The sequence below is a fragment of the Mytilus californianus genome, unplaced genomic scaffold (assembly GCF_021869535.1).
Source record: "Mytilus californianus isolate M0D057914Y unplaced genomic scaffold, xbMytCali1.0.p SCAF_5, whole genome shotgun sequence".
NCBI lineage: Eukaryota > Metazoa > Mollusca > Bivalvia > Mytilida > Mytilidae > Mytilus > Mytilus californianus.
The window spans coordinates 13,614,808-13,628,677 of NW_026262701.1; the positions used below are offsets into that span (position 1 = coordinate 13,614,808).

The window sequence follows — 13,870 nt, forward strand, 5'->3', positions numbered from 1 at the left end:
AAACATGTGTTTACAAAATCGAACAGTTTTCCATTGATTTTATGATTTAAGGTGTCTAAAGTAGCGTTTACGAGAATTTGACTAAACCTTGTATTGTAGTTTATATAAAATTAGGAGACACACCTGTAGGAGATTATGGCTACTGACCTCTCCATAGCTCAAAATGAGTTTGCACCAAAAGCTAAGGGACCGCATACTTGGCGAACTTCTTCAGTAGACAAGTAACTGCTTCTTGATGTACTAAAATAAATGACAACTTAAGCTGATTTATGCATCAAATTTACATAAGACTTTTGTACTTTCTTGTGACTTGATTTTAAATTCTACCTATACAATTATGTATATTTGTAAAGTGCATTTGATATAAAACATATAGTTTACATGAGAAAGGGCCAAGTTTTTTTATATTTCTGTAACGCGTCATTGCATTGCTTTTATATCGTCCTATCGACCATAATGTTTTCGGTAGGTCTCGGCATTGTCTGGTCGTTTTTCGACTTATGAGTTTGAATATCCCTTTGGTATCTAGCTTCCGCCTCTCATGAGTTTGAATATCCCTTTGGTATCTTCCGCCTCTCATGAGTTTGAATATCCCTTTGGTTACATCCGCCTCTCATGAGTTTGAATATCCCTTTGGTATTTTCCGCCTCTCATGAGTTTGAATATCCCTTTTTTGTATTTTCCGCCTCTCATGAGTTTGAATATCCCTTTGGTATTTTCCGCCTCTCATGAGTTTGAATATCCCTTTGGTATCTTCCGCCTCTCATGAGTTTGAATATCCCTTTGGTATTTTCCGCCTCTCTTCTACCACGTTATGAATTTACTATGTTTGAATATTGCATTAAATCTATACAGTATGTCTAGTATGACATGACAATGATCCATGGAATAACTTTATTAAAAACTTCTGAAAATACTGTCATCAAAACAATGATGAAATCCAGTTTCCATATTGACTCCCATATTCTCAGTTCGAATTTAATTTTTACCAAAGAATTTGTTTTTAACTAACAATTATGTGACCTTTTAGAACTATATTGATGATGCAAAGTCGCCATCGTTCAATTGCCTTCAGGTAAAATGCTTCGATTCGTTCGTTCTGGGACAAATGTTTTTATTGAGAAAGATTTCAAAGCAAATCTGAAGAAATGATTCCATGTACCGATTCTGCAAGATTAATGAAATAAAAGAATATAGTTGCAAGCTAAACTGTATAAGGCGTAACGTGAGATGCTCTCTCTATCTTTACTCTAGCCTTAACTTATATTGCACATTGTACTAAATAAGAGAAATCCCGCCGTTTAGTCTGTCTTTTTTCAGCGACTGGCAAATATGATATCAAGCAGGATATTATTTACTTAATGTTATTTTGCACCTTCTATTTAATTTCTTGATCAAAAAGAATTGGGGGTTTTGCCTGACATTGCCTTTGTCATACATGTATCCTCACTTGTATCTGGTTGTCCTCCCCAATAAAAAAATAATGAATCTTTCTCAGAATCTTCATTTTGTACTTAATGTTAGTGAATTATTTCGGGTTTCCAATTAATCATTGACATGCAAACACGTGCAGACACTTTAAACGAGGAACTATTACTAGTACAATTGTGTTGTCATCTGTTCTAGGAACACACTCAGATCCCTTTGGTGCACCATGGACCTACCACGATTAAAGGAAGAATAACATAACTGATACGCTTAGACCTCAGGCGATTTTGTTTTTTCTGGGTTTTCCCCCATTTAAATGCTAACAAACGTGTTGGCCTCGACCTGATAAAGATTATTCCAGAAACCTGATATACTGTTTCGTACGGAAATCGGAACGTATTTGGGGTTTTTTTTCTGGTCACGTGCACCCTTCCATTTTTGTCTATTTTATTTAACAGGACCTAAAGAACACCTGCCGGATAGTCTGAAATGAGGACTACCTTGGCCATTGGACCGTGAAACAATTAAAAAGAGAAAACCAACGACTTGATCAATGCTAACTACAACCACTGAGTAACCGGCTTCTGACTTGTGACAGTGGTGTCTGAGCACAAAAAAGAACAATACGTAAATATTTATTGGAAAGCAGATGGGCACGAAGCACATCAAAAATCGTAACAAAAAGAAAAAACATTACCAATCTATTAGTACTCATCGTTCCTGAAGCTAATTCAAAGCCATTCCCGACTAATAAATAAACCATGATTCCCAGACTAAAATATCGATCAGTACACATCCAACGGATTTAATGTAAATACGTGAAAAAACAGTAGGGTAAAGTGTGACCCTTTAAAGTGCCAAAATATTAGTAATAACAGCCATTTTGTGACTCATGAGAGTTCATAACTGTATAAAAATACATATTATTTAGTTATATGTTTTAATTTAGTTCAAACAGATTATAATATTGCACATGCATGTTTGTATTATCCCACGAATTTAGTAAAGGTTCTTTTGAAGGTTCTAAAACGAACAAAGATGATCTTTCTATCAGTTGTAGATATTGTTGAATAAACGACATGTACAAGTTGTTGGCCCAAGTATCATAACAATGTATCTCTTTTAAATACACCGATTTGTCACAAAAATTTAAAGTAAGAATTATTGTTATTTTATATAAACGAACAAATAATGAGTTGACACATAACACACCTGTTCACGTCTTGTATACAATAAAATGTTACGAGGTATACAAGATTATAGTTCATTTTAACCAAGATAAGTATGAAATTTCACACTTTTTGACAAACCAACACTTCGGATTGTCATAATAAATAAATAAAACACGAAGCCTGAGATGGACACAGCTGAGTATGGACATTTTACATTTTTCTTTTGTCTAATAATAATCGTTTATATGCCAGAAAACTTTTGAACTTAGGCGTCAAAATAATTGTTTTACAAGATAATATAGGAGTTTGTCAGCATTTGGATAAAAAATGACCCCCAACACCTAAACCAACGTCTCATTTGTTAATTGGTAGTAAATGTGTCAGTCAACACTGACCTTTCATATATTATCTTCTTATTATACCAGAAGCTATTTACACGGGAAGTCGCCAATAAATTATAAATTTAAAGGAAAGTTATACGGTGTAAAGCTAAAGATAGTAGTGCACAAGGAACCTGGTGAATTATACTTTCATAATATACAAAGTTGAAAATCTTTAAAAAAAGAAAAAAAAGAGCTTTCATTGTATGACATGAGACGTGATGGATCTGTTGGATTGTCAGCGATGTTAAAAGTGTAACAAGCATTTCTATCAAAAGTTCTGAGTATCCATTTATCAAGTGAAAGCTTTAATATCTCGACGCATACGAACAAAACGGTTGTTATATGAATTGCAGGCACCAATATTACAGTAAAGGAATGTCAGTGGGTTATTTCCCTTTGAACTTGCTTTCTGTGACTACGAGCATTCTTTTTAATGTATAATACAGTTTATTGTTGATTTTGTTGTTTGTTTTTTTTTTCTTCTGTTTTTTTGTTGTTGTTGTTTATTTTACTTTTATTTTGAATTTGAGTGTTTTCCCTGTATATTTATTGTTATCGTGTGTTCTTTCAAGTACCATTTGTCTACTGGTTGGTGTTAAAAATAGAGTTTGAATTGTCAACTTTCACCTGCATGGCACATGTACCTGTCTCAAGTCGGTTATCTTACGTCATATCCAAATGTTTTTTTTTATTCTGATAACTGGATGTTGATGGCAGCTCTTTGTAAACTTAATATACTGTAAAGACAGCGGTCTTTTGTTGAAATTTGTAAGTTGTCCTCTAAATGTATTGTGGTGTTATTTGTGTCGTTGGGTAGCTGTTTCGTTGACACATACCAAAAATTTCTTTTATTCGTGCATCAAACCATAATTACAACACCATAAACAACATCACATAAAGTTATCTATCCTTTATTCAATTTGAGAAAATAGTTGTCTCAATACAAATCTCCAGAGTACCGTTAAACACTAAACCAACTCAAAATAATGATGATAAAAGGATAACATGAATTACCAAAATATAGTACATGTATACAACAGACCACACTTAACACCAACAGGTCAGCATATATTCAAATGGAATATCATTTTGTAAAAATTTATTGATTTTAATTACGAATCTACATTTACAATGACAGTACATTAAAACCGATTTCGATCTGAAACGGTCATTTTGATTTCATTTGAAAAGTTTGAACAAGACTTATCCATTGCGGTAAATTCAGTACTGTTCAGGCAATTCGCTTGCAGTCAATTCAGTACTGTTCATACAATTTGCTTGCAGTCAATTCAATACTGTTCAGTAGCTTTTCAAACAAGTTAGTTTGATGTTGATGTATACAGGTAAATAACTACTGAAGAATCTGAACATAGACTGAACAGCTTTTGATTGAACGAATTGTCTGAACAGTACTGAATTTACCGCAGTTTATAGATCTGAAAATTGACGGAATGACTGAAAATGAACTGAATAATATGTTTTTCGGTCTTTAAAGAACTGCATGTTCAGATCAAAATGACCGTTTCAGATCAAAATGGCCGTTTCAGATCAAAATGGCCGTTTTCAGATCGAAATTCGTTTACTATTGATACCACTAAGTATTTCACTGTTTAAACCAATGCACAAAAACAAAAACAAAAAAAACACCATAAAACAAGTACAAAAACGGACAATCTAAAACTCAAAGAAATATAAAATAACCATTATATATTACGGCAAGAGTCCTTTAAAAACATAAAACAATGCACTTTTGCAGATTGAAAAAAAATCTGTATATTTTTTATCGTTACACTTGCTCTTCCTTTTCTTTTAAAGATGGATGAAAATATATATGTCACAGACACTTTCTTATATGTGTACAGCTAATATACACAGCAATGTAGCACCTGCTACGATGGATTCACAAACTTAAATTTTCTGTCATTAAGCGACCACCGACATATTTTATATATCTAAGCGGTCGAGCACTTATCATGTAGGAAGTATTAAGGTGAAAGACGTATTTAATAAATTCAGGTAGGACAAATATGTTTTTCACAGTACACCTGTTAAAATAACATATAATGAGCTAAAATATGCTAGGATGAGTTTAAAGAAATAAAAAGGTATAAATTGGGAACATATAATGTATGTTAAATGTCGATTTCCGACAGGGAATTTGACCCGTAACCATGTTTGTGCAATGTAATTTGTGTATATTTATATGTAATGTCATTAGTACGGAGGTTGCAATTGATAGCCCTAACTTACACCAACCATTAGTTTCTCTTTCACTGTCGTTTGTTACGTGACTCCGCTGTTTTACTTGAACAAGTAATTCGTAGTATGTTTAATATATATATATACAAATCAAAGGGTGCAAAGGTACCCTTTAGATTATAAAGACATCAGTGAGATTTATACAAAATATAAACATAAAAGTGTGATCTATTCGAATATTCAGACGACATAAATTTGCAAGATAAAGCATTTTAAACCAGTGCAAAGCAGATGCTAAAGGTGATATTTACAGTAATAATAATCTGTCATAGAATTGTTCTATGTGAAAGAACAGTTATACTCTACATAGAACAGTTTTCACTTATAACTATTCTATAGGTAAACAAAATGTCAGAATATGTTATAGTGCGGAACTGTCTCAAAACTGCTTTTGAGTAGAACTGCCAGGATCTGTCTACGGTAGAACTGTTCAAATCTGCATGTTCTAGACTAGAACTGTCAAAATCAAGAACATATAGTTCTAAATGACGTATATAAGAGCCACTCTTTGATCATTATTTAGAACAGAATAGGAGTCCGGGGTTGTTTTCCCCTGTGAGACATATTCTAGATTGAAGGATTAATCAGTGGAACAACAAAAATGTACAAAATGAACGTACAATGTAAAGCAGGCAAACACTTCACGAAACCCAGTATAAAAGATAACAATAACATGAGTACATCAATGATACAAATGTCGTATCAAAGTATTGTTTGGGGTGACAAAGGCACTAGTAATAATTAAATGAGAATTTCACAAAGGGGTTTATATTTTCATCAAGCATAGATTATGGTGTATCTTTAATTTCAGCGTCTACTAAATAAGCAATAATGTGAATGCCAGTTACGTGTTATATCTTTCGGTTTTCTTAATTTTCTTCTTTAAGTTATACGCAAATGTTTTAAATAAACAACATTTTGTATGAAATTTAACGCTTGCCTTTATTCAAGGTTATGACCTTATACTGTTCCATTTCAATTAATTCCATGTGGAACCAAAATCCCCTTATGGTATACAATAGAAATGTCAGTCCGAAGAATTAGTCTTACAGATAAAAAATATTGTTTGATATCTAATGTACAATGAAATTCTATCAAAATTTACATTTGAATAAGTGCTATAAGAATGAACTACACAAAACCTTCCTAATGGTGTAACATATTTAATGAAAAACAACTAACTAAAATCTCATTACTCATATAAATCAGAAAACTTAATAAATATTAATTTAAGAATAAATAAATAATGTTTCTGCTGTTCATTTAATCTATTTAAAACTTGTTCTAACGATAAGCGAGTCGTCGTCTGTAACATATATTATAACTGAGAAAAAAATGAGTCATTTTTAAAATTGGATTGCAAACTTATTTATTTGTTTGTTTCTTTTTTAAGTTTCTTTAAATTTTACTAATCTTGAGTATAGTTCCATGGCACATTTAAAATACATGTTTATACTTCCCATAAACATTAAATAAACTTTGCCGAAGTAAAAGTAGGTCGATTGCTATATTGGAATGAAAATGATACTTCCAGGAAAAGGTTGAAAATATTCTGTTTCATGTTTATATCCCTTATAATCAAAAACAAAAACAAAAATAACACATTAAAGTGTAATCCGAGCATTGAATTTATTCACCTTTTAGGTTACCAATTCAATTTAAATCAAATCTGTATTGCCATTACACCATACATTTGTAGCATGTGACACAACATAACAAAATAAAAACAAACAATATCAACATAATGAAAGTAAATATTTTAAAAGAGTCCCCTGTCCTCAGTTCTAATTAAAAAGGACCCAGGCTTATTTACCTGAATGTATGATCTTAGGTCACCAATGCCTTAAGTTTAACAATCTATCAAAAGTTGCCAACTAAACGAATATTAGGGATAATTGTCTAAATCTTGTCGGTATTAAGACTTTTATGATACTATTTATCATAATTAACACCTGATCTAGATCAGCCTCGTTAAAGCTGTTTAACTGACAGGTTGACATCAGGTCGACAAGATTTTTGATGATCAAAAGTTGTTTCTCATAATATATACTTTACTTTGACCCAAGGAAGAGAAATCAAAACACTCAATATGTATAATAAAACTTAGTTCTCCTCTGATCTTTGTTTTATGTAAGCAATGTTTCCTTCTGTTTTGAATACGTTGTACGATGAACAGCTAAGAAAAGATTGGGCGATGATAAACTAATAAAATTAAGTACTGATTAATAATACGATATTTCCCATTTAGAATATTTAGTGTCGACCGAATTCATTTTTTAACAAACCGAGCAAACTTTGGACCGTGTAGTATTTTTTTCTTTATACTTTATTTCTTTCAAAGCACTTAATGCTTTAGTAAAGCCTGTGTAATAAATGAAAGACGATGCTGGTTAAACGTCAATGAGACAGTAACCCCACTCCCCCCCCAAAAAAAACAAGAACCAAGCAAATTCTCGCTAACAAACATACAGTCTTCAGTTGCAATCCAATATATGAAGCATTAAATCGTTCTCAGGTCTATATTATGATTGTTTTGGATGATTCTGGTCTAAGACAGACACACAGAACCGACACATCACATATAGCAGTAAAGGCTACCGTATATATTCTAAATATTGCTTTAAAACTTGGTTCAACCCATTGCTTTATTCCAAAGAGCATTTACAGAGTCAGGACCATGACAGTTAATTGTCGAATGTTTCGTTTGAAGATATTTCCCCCCTCACCAAAACAAGCAATACGGACATGATTTGTTTTAGAATATTATATAGCTTTAAATTTAGCACATTTGTTACCTTTTCATAATGCAACACTCGGAGCTTAATTTAACCTCATTGTCCCATTACTTCTTCGCTGTAGCTTGATTAAGCATGTTTACACCTATGATTAATCCTCCAAAATAGTTAAAACATGTTAACATGTAGATATCCCCTCTCAAATTTCATTTAGATATCAAATGACCATTGTTTCGTGTCGATGCTTTAACCTTGTATTGTCAAGGGGTACAACTCTAGATTAATAACACTTTGGAGACAAAGCAGCATCCATTTAAAATCTCTGTAAGCACCCATGTGAATTAAACACGTTCTTTTATCTACAAGATACCTATCATCGAGGAACAACAAACATTAAATGGCTTTACAATTAAAAGTTTATTGTTAACATTAATTTGTTTGATGTTGATAACCAAGCGTTCGTATAGAAGACAATTAAAATTAAATAATTAATTGAGGACGATTCGTTATCAGTCTAAACGACATTGACAACCTGAATTTTCACACAATTGAAATTTAAATGGTTGTACATCAATAAATCGCTTTAAACAGACATATCGTCAGATCTCGTGATTACGAGATTTACAAGATAACGCTGATGTATAAGAAGTTGTCCTTGGTTTTAGTTTGTGGTTATGATAAATCAATGCAATTTTAATTAGAAATGGATAATGTTGTTATATCTATGTCATAAATTATTAGTAGAAATTAATATAATTAATTACATATTAAATATTCTCAATTGTACAAACAATAATAGTTAACGGATTTCTCATGAAGCCATAGTTTGTTTTATGTGTTTTTAATTCAAATAAAGTTATTTTCATCAAATCAATTTACAAGTTTTGATATGCTCCTCTGATAACAGTAGATATTCTTAGTATTCATATATATATGTACCAAACAAATGTTTGAAAAGAAGAGCGTATAAATAGATTGAAGACGCATACGGTCTATTTAGAATGGGATCCTGACACACTGCTCGACAGTAGACTGACGCGAAGAGAAGGTTTAACCAGGATGCCAGGCTAACAGTATATTGCGTTACTTTCGGATGCAATTCACACTGTAAGAATGATTTAAAAGAAAAACATTTTAAAATCCTTATTTTATACAAGCAATTATAGCATAATATGTAAATATAAACAACGATAAGAATACACTAGACACTCAAAGACTGCATGTAACAAAATGATTGTGTATGTGTGAACACATTGCTATCGTACTTTGTTTTTTTTTTCGTTTTTTTCACATCTTTTCCTCGGAGGGTCGGTTGGTGTATTGTCTGTCTTAAATTTTTGGAAACTTTGTTGTCATTTTTATGTATTAAAATGACTTATTTTTACAGCAGGGATATAGACATCTAATTGAAAAAATTGGTCTAAACTACTACTATAATTTATTACTTGGATACCCTTTTCACAAAGCAAACAAATTTTTTTTTGGCTAATAGACTTAGTAGTCAAGGTTATAGGTAATCTGTTCTTGTATTTTATATTTTAGCATCAATCCATAATATAAAAAACAAGATGTGGCATGATTGCCAAGAAGACAACCATCTATCTGAGCAAAAAGGTCGGTGATGTAAACTACTGTATGTAATAATACGGCCTTCAACCATGAGCAAAGCCTATACCGTATAGCAAGCAAAAATGACACATTTTTAAACAAATGTAATGAGAAAACCAACAACCTGATTTATGCTGAAAATAATAAACGAAAAAGAAATATAGCAGTCAACCACCAACGACAATAACTGAATGCATATATTTTAAAAAGGGTTAAAGCACAACACATCAATGTTTTTGTTTGTTAAGTATTGTTTTTTTTTTTAATTCAAACCACCCTTCCCATTCCTTTCTCGATCATGTGTTGTTAATATAGTGAAAGCCATTCCCTACAGTACAACTATCAACAACAATAAAACAGCAACATAGACTTTTTTCCGGTACGCAAACTCTTTGATCTATTCATGAATATTACTCACTTTCTGTGAGAACTCATATAACGTTGATTGCTGTCTGCCATATACAGATGTATATTCGTTTTTCGTTGATTGTTTTAAGCATAAATCAAGCCATAGGGTTGAATTAACCCGAATAATTCAGTCCCTCCCCGTGATCGACTCTCCCACTCGCGAGGGCCTGAACTCTTTATACGATAAAAACGCGTCACAAATCCAGGATTTTGATTGGTGCTCTCTGCGAGAGAGAGCCAATCAGCTAATAGCTAAATGTTATCGAGTTAGGTAAATCCCGAGCTATTTCCGAATGATTTTTTGACGATTTTTCATTGACTAGGCCTTCAGGCGTTAATGTAGCCATCGCAGAGCAGTGGAATATAACGACTGAATTATTCGGGTTAGAGTTGAATTGTTTCACATCTGTTTGCATGCCGGGGCCTTTTATATCCTACTAGACTTTTTTGCTTATTAATAAAGGCCGTTCGACGGCCTACATGCATATATATAAGGAGTTGCCCTTTTGGTATCTGACGGGTAATTGTTCTTATTTTCTTTTCAGATTTTCTTTTCCAGATATCCAAGACATTTTAAATATTGATCAGCACAAAAATTAGGCTCCTACATGTACAGGTTGTATACATGTATTTGATAGTACTTCTTTATTAAGTAAATAATAGTCATGACTAAAAGTAAGATTCTGGCGATCACGTGGTGTATTCGTCATTGCATCAGCAGGTATTAACAAGCATACGTATAAATTGAGAAAATGATATGTGAGAACGAGAAAATGGCATCTTAAGATCTACATACAGTTTTTAACCATCGAAAAGTTAAATGCAATATGGAAAGCTCTAAATTGCTCTGGTCTAAAAAGTTGTTAATAAATTTAATAGAAACATCGAAGATCTGCAATGATCAACTTGTCCAAAGAACCTTTTGAGCTAACTTCCTGCCTTTGTACAATTGCAAATGTGAACAGTTTTGCGGAACTCAACCCCCTTCCGTTAAATAGGTTAATATGAAAGTTAATCAAATATTTAGACATTTACATATATTTATAGACACCTGTAAATTGTTAAAAATTGTATGTTGAACTATATAGATAAAACAAGAAGATGTGGTATGAGTGCCAATGAGACAACTCTCCATCCAAGTCAAAATTATAAAAGTAAACCATTATAGGTCAAAGTACGGTCTTCAACACGGAGCCTTGGCTCACAGCGAACAGCAAGCTACAAAGGACTAATGTAAAACCATTCAAACCGGAAAACCAACAGTCTAATCTATATGAAAAACGAGAAACGAGAAACACTTATGAACCACATCAACAAACGACAACTACTGAACATCAGATTCCTATAGACTGCTTTTGGTTATTTTCATCTTTGGGTTGCTGGCTCCTATAAGTATATCCCATCTCTTCTCTTTTTATGAGAAATAGCCTGTACATTATAGTAGTTGGCAGTATAGATGTTACAGATCGTTTATTTTTAACCCATATTCATGTACATGTATATAACAGAACAAGCACAGGAATTTGCACATCAGTTAATCAGTATGTTCAGGGTTGAAAGGTTATTATGAGAGCTAATCAAGTAAAACTTAGTACCAAATATTCATTAGTAGAACACAGATGTACAATTCAAAAATAGTGAGGATACCTTATTAATGTATAGGACATTTGGTTGAAGAGAATGCCAAAAATTTGAATTTACTAAGTAATAAAAAGCAGCTGTAAGCAATCTAACAAAAAATATTTCATTGACTTTAAAAATGGCCATTTTGACAATGACTTTATGGATAATACTTAAAGGACCACTAACAAAAATGATTTTATACGGTATGAAAACTAGACATCATGCTGCTTATAAAATAGTCATATTTTGTAGGATTTAACATAGAAATGGGAGAAATAAGCACTTAAACATCACGGCGTATTTCTATACTACAGTTATAAGGTAATGACAGTGCAACTACTAAATTTCACAGAGTCATATTTACAATATATTGCTGTAATAAATTGTCTGTATCGTTAGACAAATGGACATGGTATTTGTGTATATTACATATTAAATCTTTAAGTATAGACCACAGTGAGAATTGATGATGATTTTATTCGTACATTTATTGCTATGTTTTGTGAGTAAATAGATGATTTCGATACAGCTTTACATATTTTGATACATAGCTAAAACACCAAGAATTCAAAAGCTAACAACAGTAAGCATGTATTTAAACGTTGATGAGTTATCGCAGCAGGAATGAAGCATTCTTTGGAACGATTTTGTATTAAAATCACCAGCAATTATATTTTAATTGATCAAAACACTCCACGTCATACATACAAAAATATCATAAGAATCAGCCACCTTGTGTTGGCAAAAACATTCGCGATGATAACAGTCTTTGATATGACAAGATTATTTGAAAACTTAATCGCGTAAATTATTCAGATCGCTACGGCTAAGCTTTTGATGACAAACTTTAAAACACAAGAGTAATCTTAAGACATATGTAAACACAAAGAGATAAGACCGTGATAAAATCTGCAACAACACTTCATAACAATAGTCTGTATACTGCCATTTTTGGCTATACAAAAGTACACTACAGAAGTACAATAGCACGGTATAGATGAATGTCATCCGAACATGAACGCCTTTGTTCAAACCAGTAACATTGGAAAATAAGCCAAAGCGATAAGATCACTATTGTAAGGGTCTGTTACAACTTCAATTAATTCAATATGCAGAAAACATATTCTTTTGCAGATGAACTAGATGCTAATTGTGTGGTCCATATGCTTTGATAACACGAAGTCCTGTCAGATACCCCGTCAAAGTCACATTTGAATTAAAGTTCGACCCATGTCAAAAAGGTAGATTTGATAGTTTGGGAGATAATCGTCTTTCAAAACAAAAGGTGGATACGTATCTCCTTAACTGGTTGTTATTTTGACATCATTAAACTATTTTGTTAATTTTAATGGGATACATCAAACGTTACAAATGTTTTATTAGATTAGTTTACTGATCACGTGGTATGGTTATGTCTTATATTTCACAGAACAAATTAAACAATAAATAACAGGTGTAATTTAAGGATAAAACTTTACTCCTTAGTACAATATCAATGCGATTTAAAATAAATGACTGTAGCTGCAATTTAAAAAAACTAGTGGTTTATTTTCACTTTAATTTATTCATTGTAATTAGCAAATTTATTATAATTAAATTGTAACATATATACATTGGTAATTTGCATTAAGTTAAAAATAAAGATAATGACATTAATGATCACAACGGCGTTAATTTCGGAGGAAAATGTATGGCTATCCTATTCCTGTTTTGATCTAAAATAGGACTGTTTTGTTTTTCTCGGATCGAAAGCATCCCTTGGATGACATTACAAATGCAATGGAAGAGAGCAGAACATCGCCTATGTCATCACATTGAAATAATGTTCTGTCATTTATGCTAAGCGAATGTTTAATAAAAAATCAAATATCCCTAAAAGACAGGAAAATCTACGACACAAATCGTCTCCATCGGGAATTATTGCCGTCCAAAACTATAAATCACACAATGATCCTGCGATTATCCATCCAACATTCAGTGTTTTATATTATTAGTTTCCACTGGACAATCGATGAAGAAAATTATCATGAACTTTTTCAAAGAGCAAGAGATATCTTATACTAGACCATACCCGCGACATCGCGGGTCCATGACTGAATTAAAGAACCTACGACTTATTTTTAGCCTGGATTTTTAGAATTCGTATTGTCATTTGGTAAAGTCACGCTGATTATAAGGTGCACAGTTATTTCCTGTATAATACGAAGTTCAGGTGTGATTATTACCCGTGTTTATAGCAAATCCTGAATACACC

At 32.3% G+C, this 13,870-nt stretch overlaps 1 long non-coding RNA gene across 1 annotated transcript; it reads left to right on the top strand.

The window, feature by feature from the left end:
- The first annotated feature begins 4,962 nt into the window (after positions 1-4,962).
- On the top strand, positions 4,963-13,135 carry LOC127701933 (uncharacterized). Its single transcript, XR_007982256.1, has 4 exons — positions 4,963-4,999; positions 10,539-10,609; positions 11,869-11,937; positions 12,751-13,135. It is a non-coding gene; the product is annotated as an uncharacterized LOC127701933 (long non-coding RNA).
- Positions 13,136-13,870: the final 735 nt, after the last annotated feature.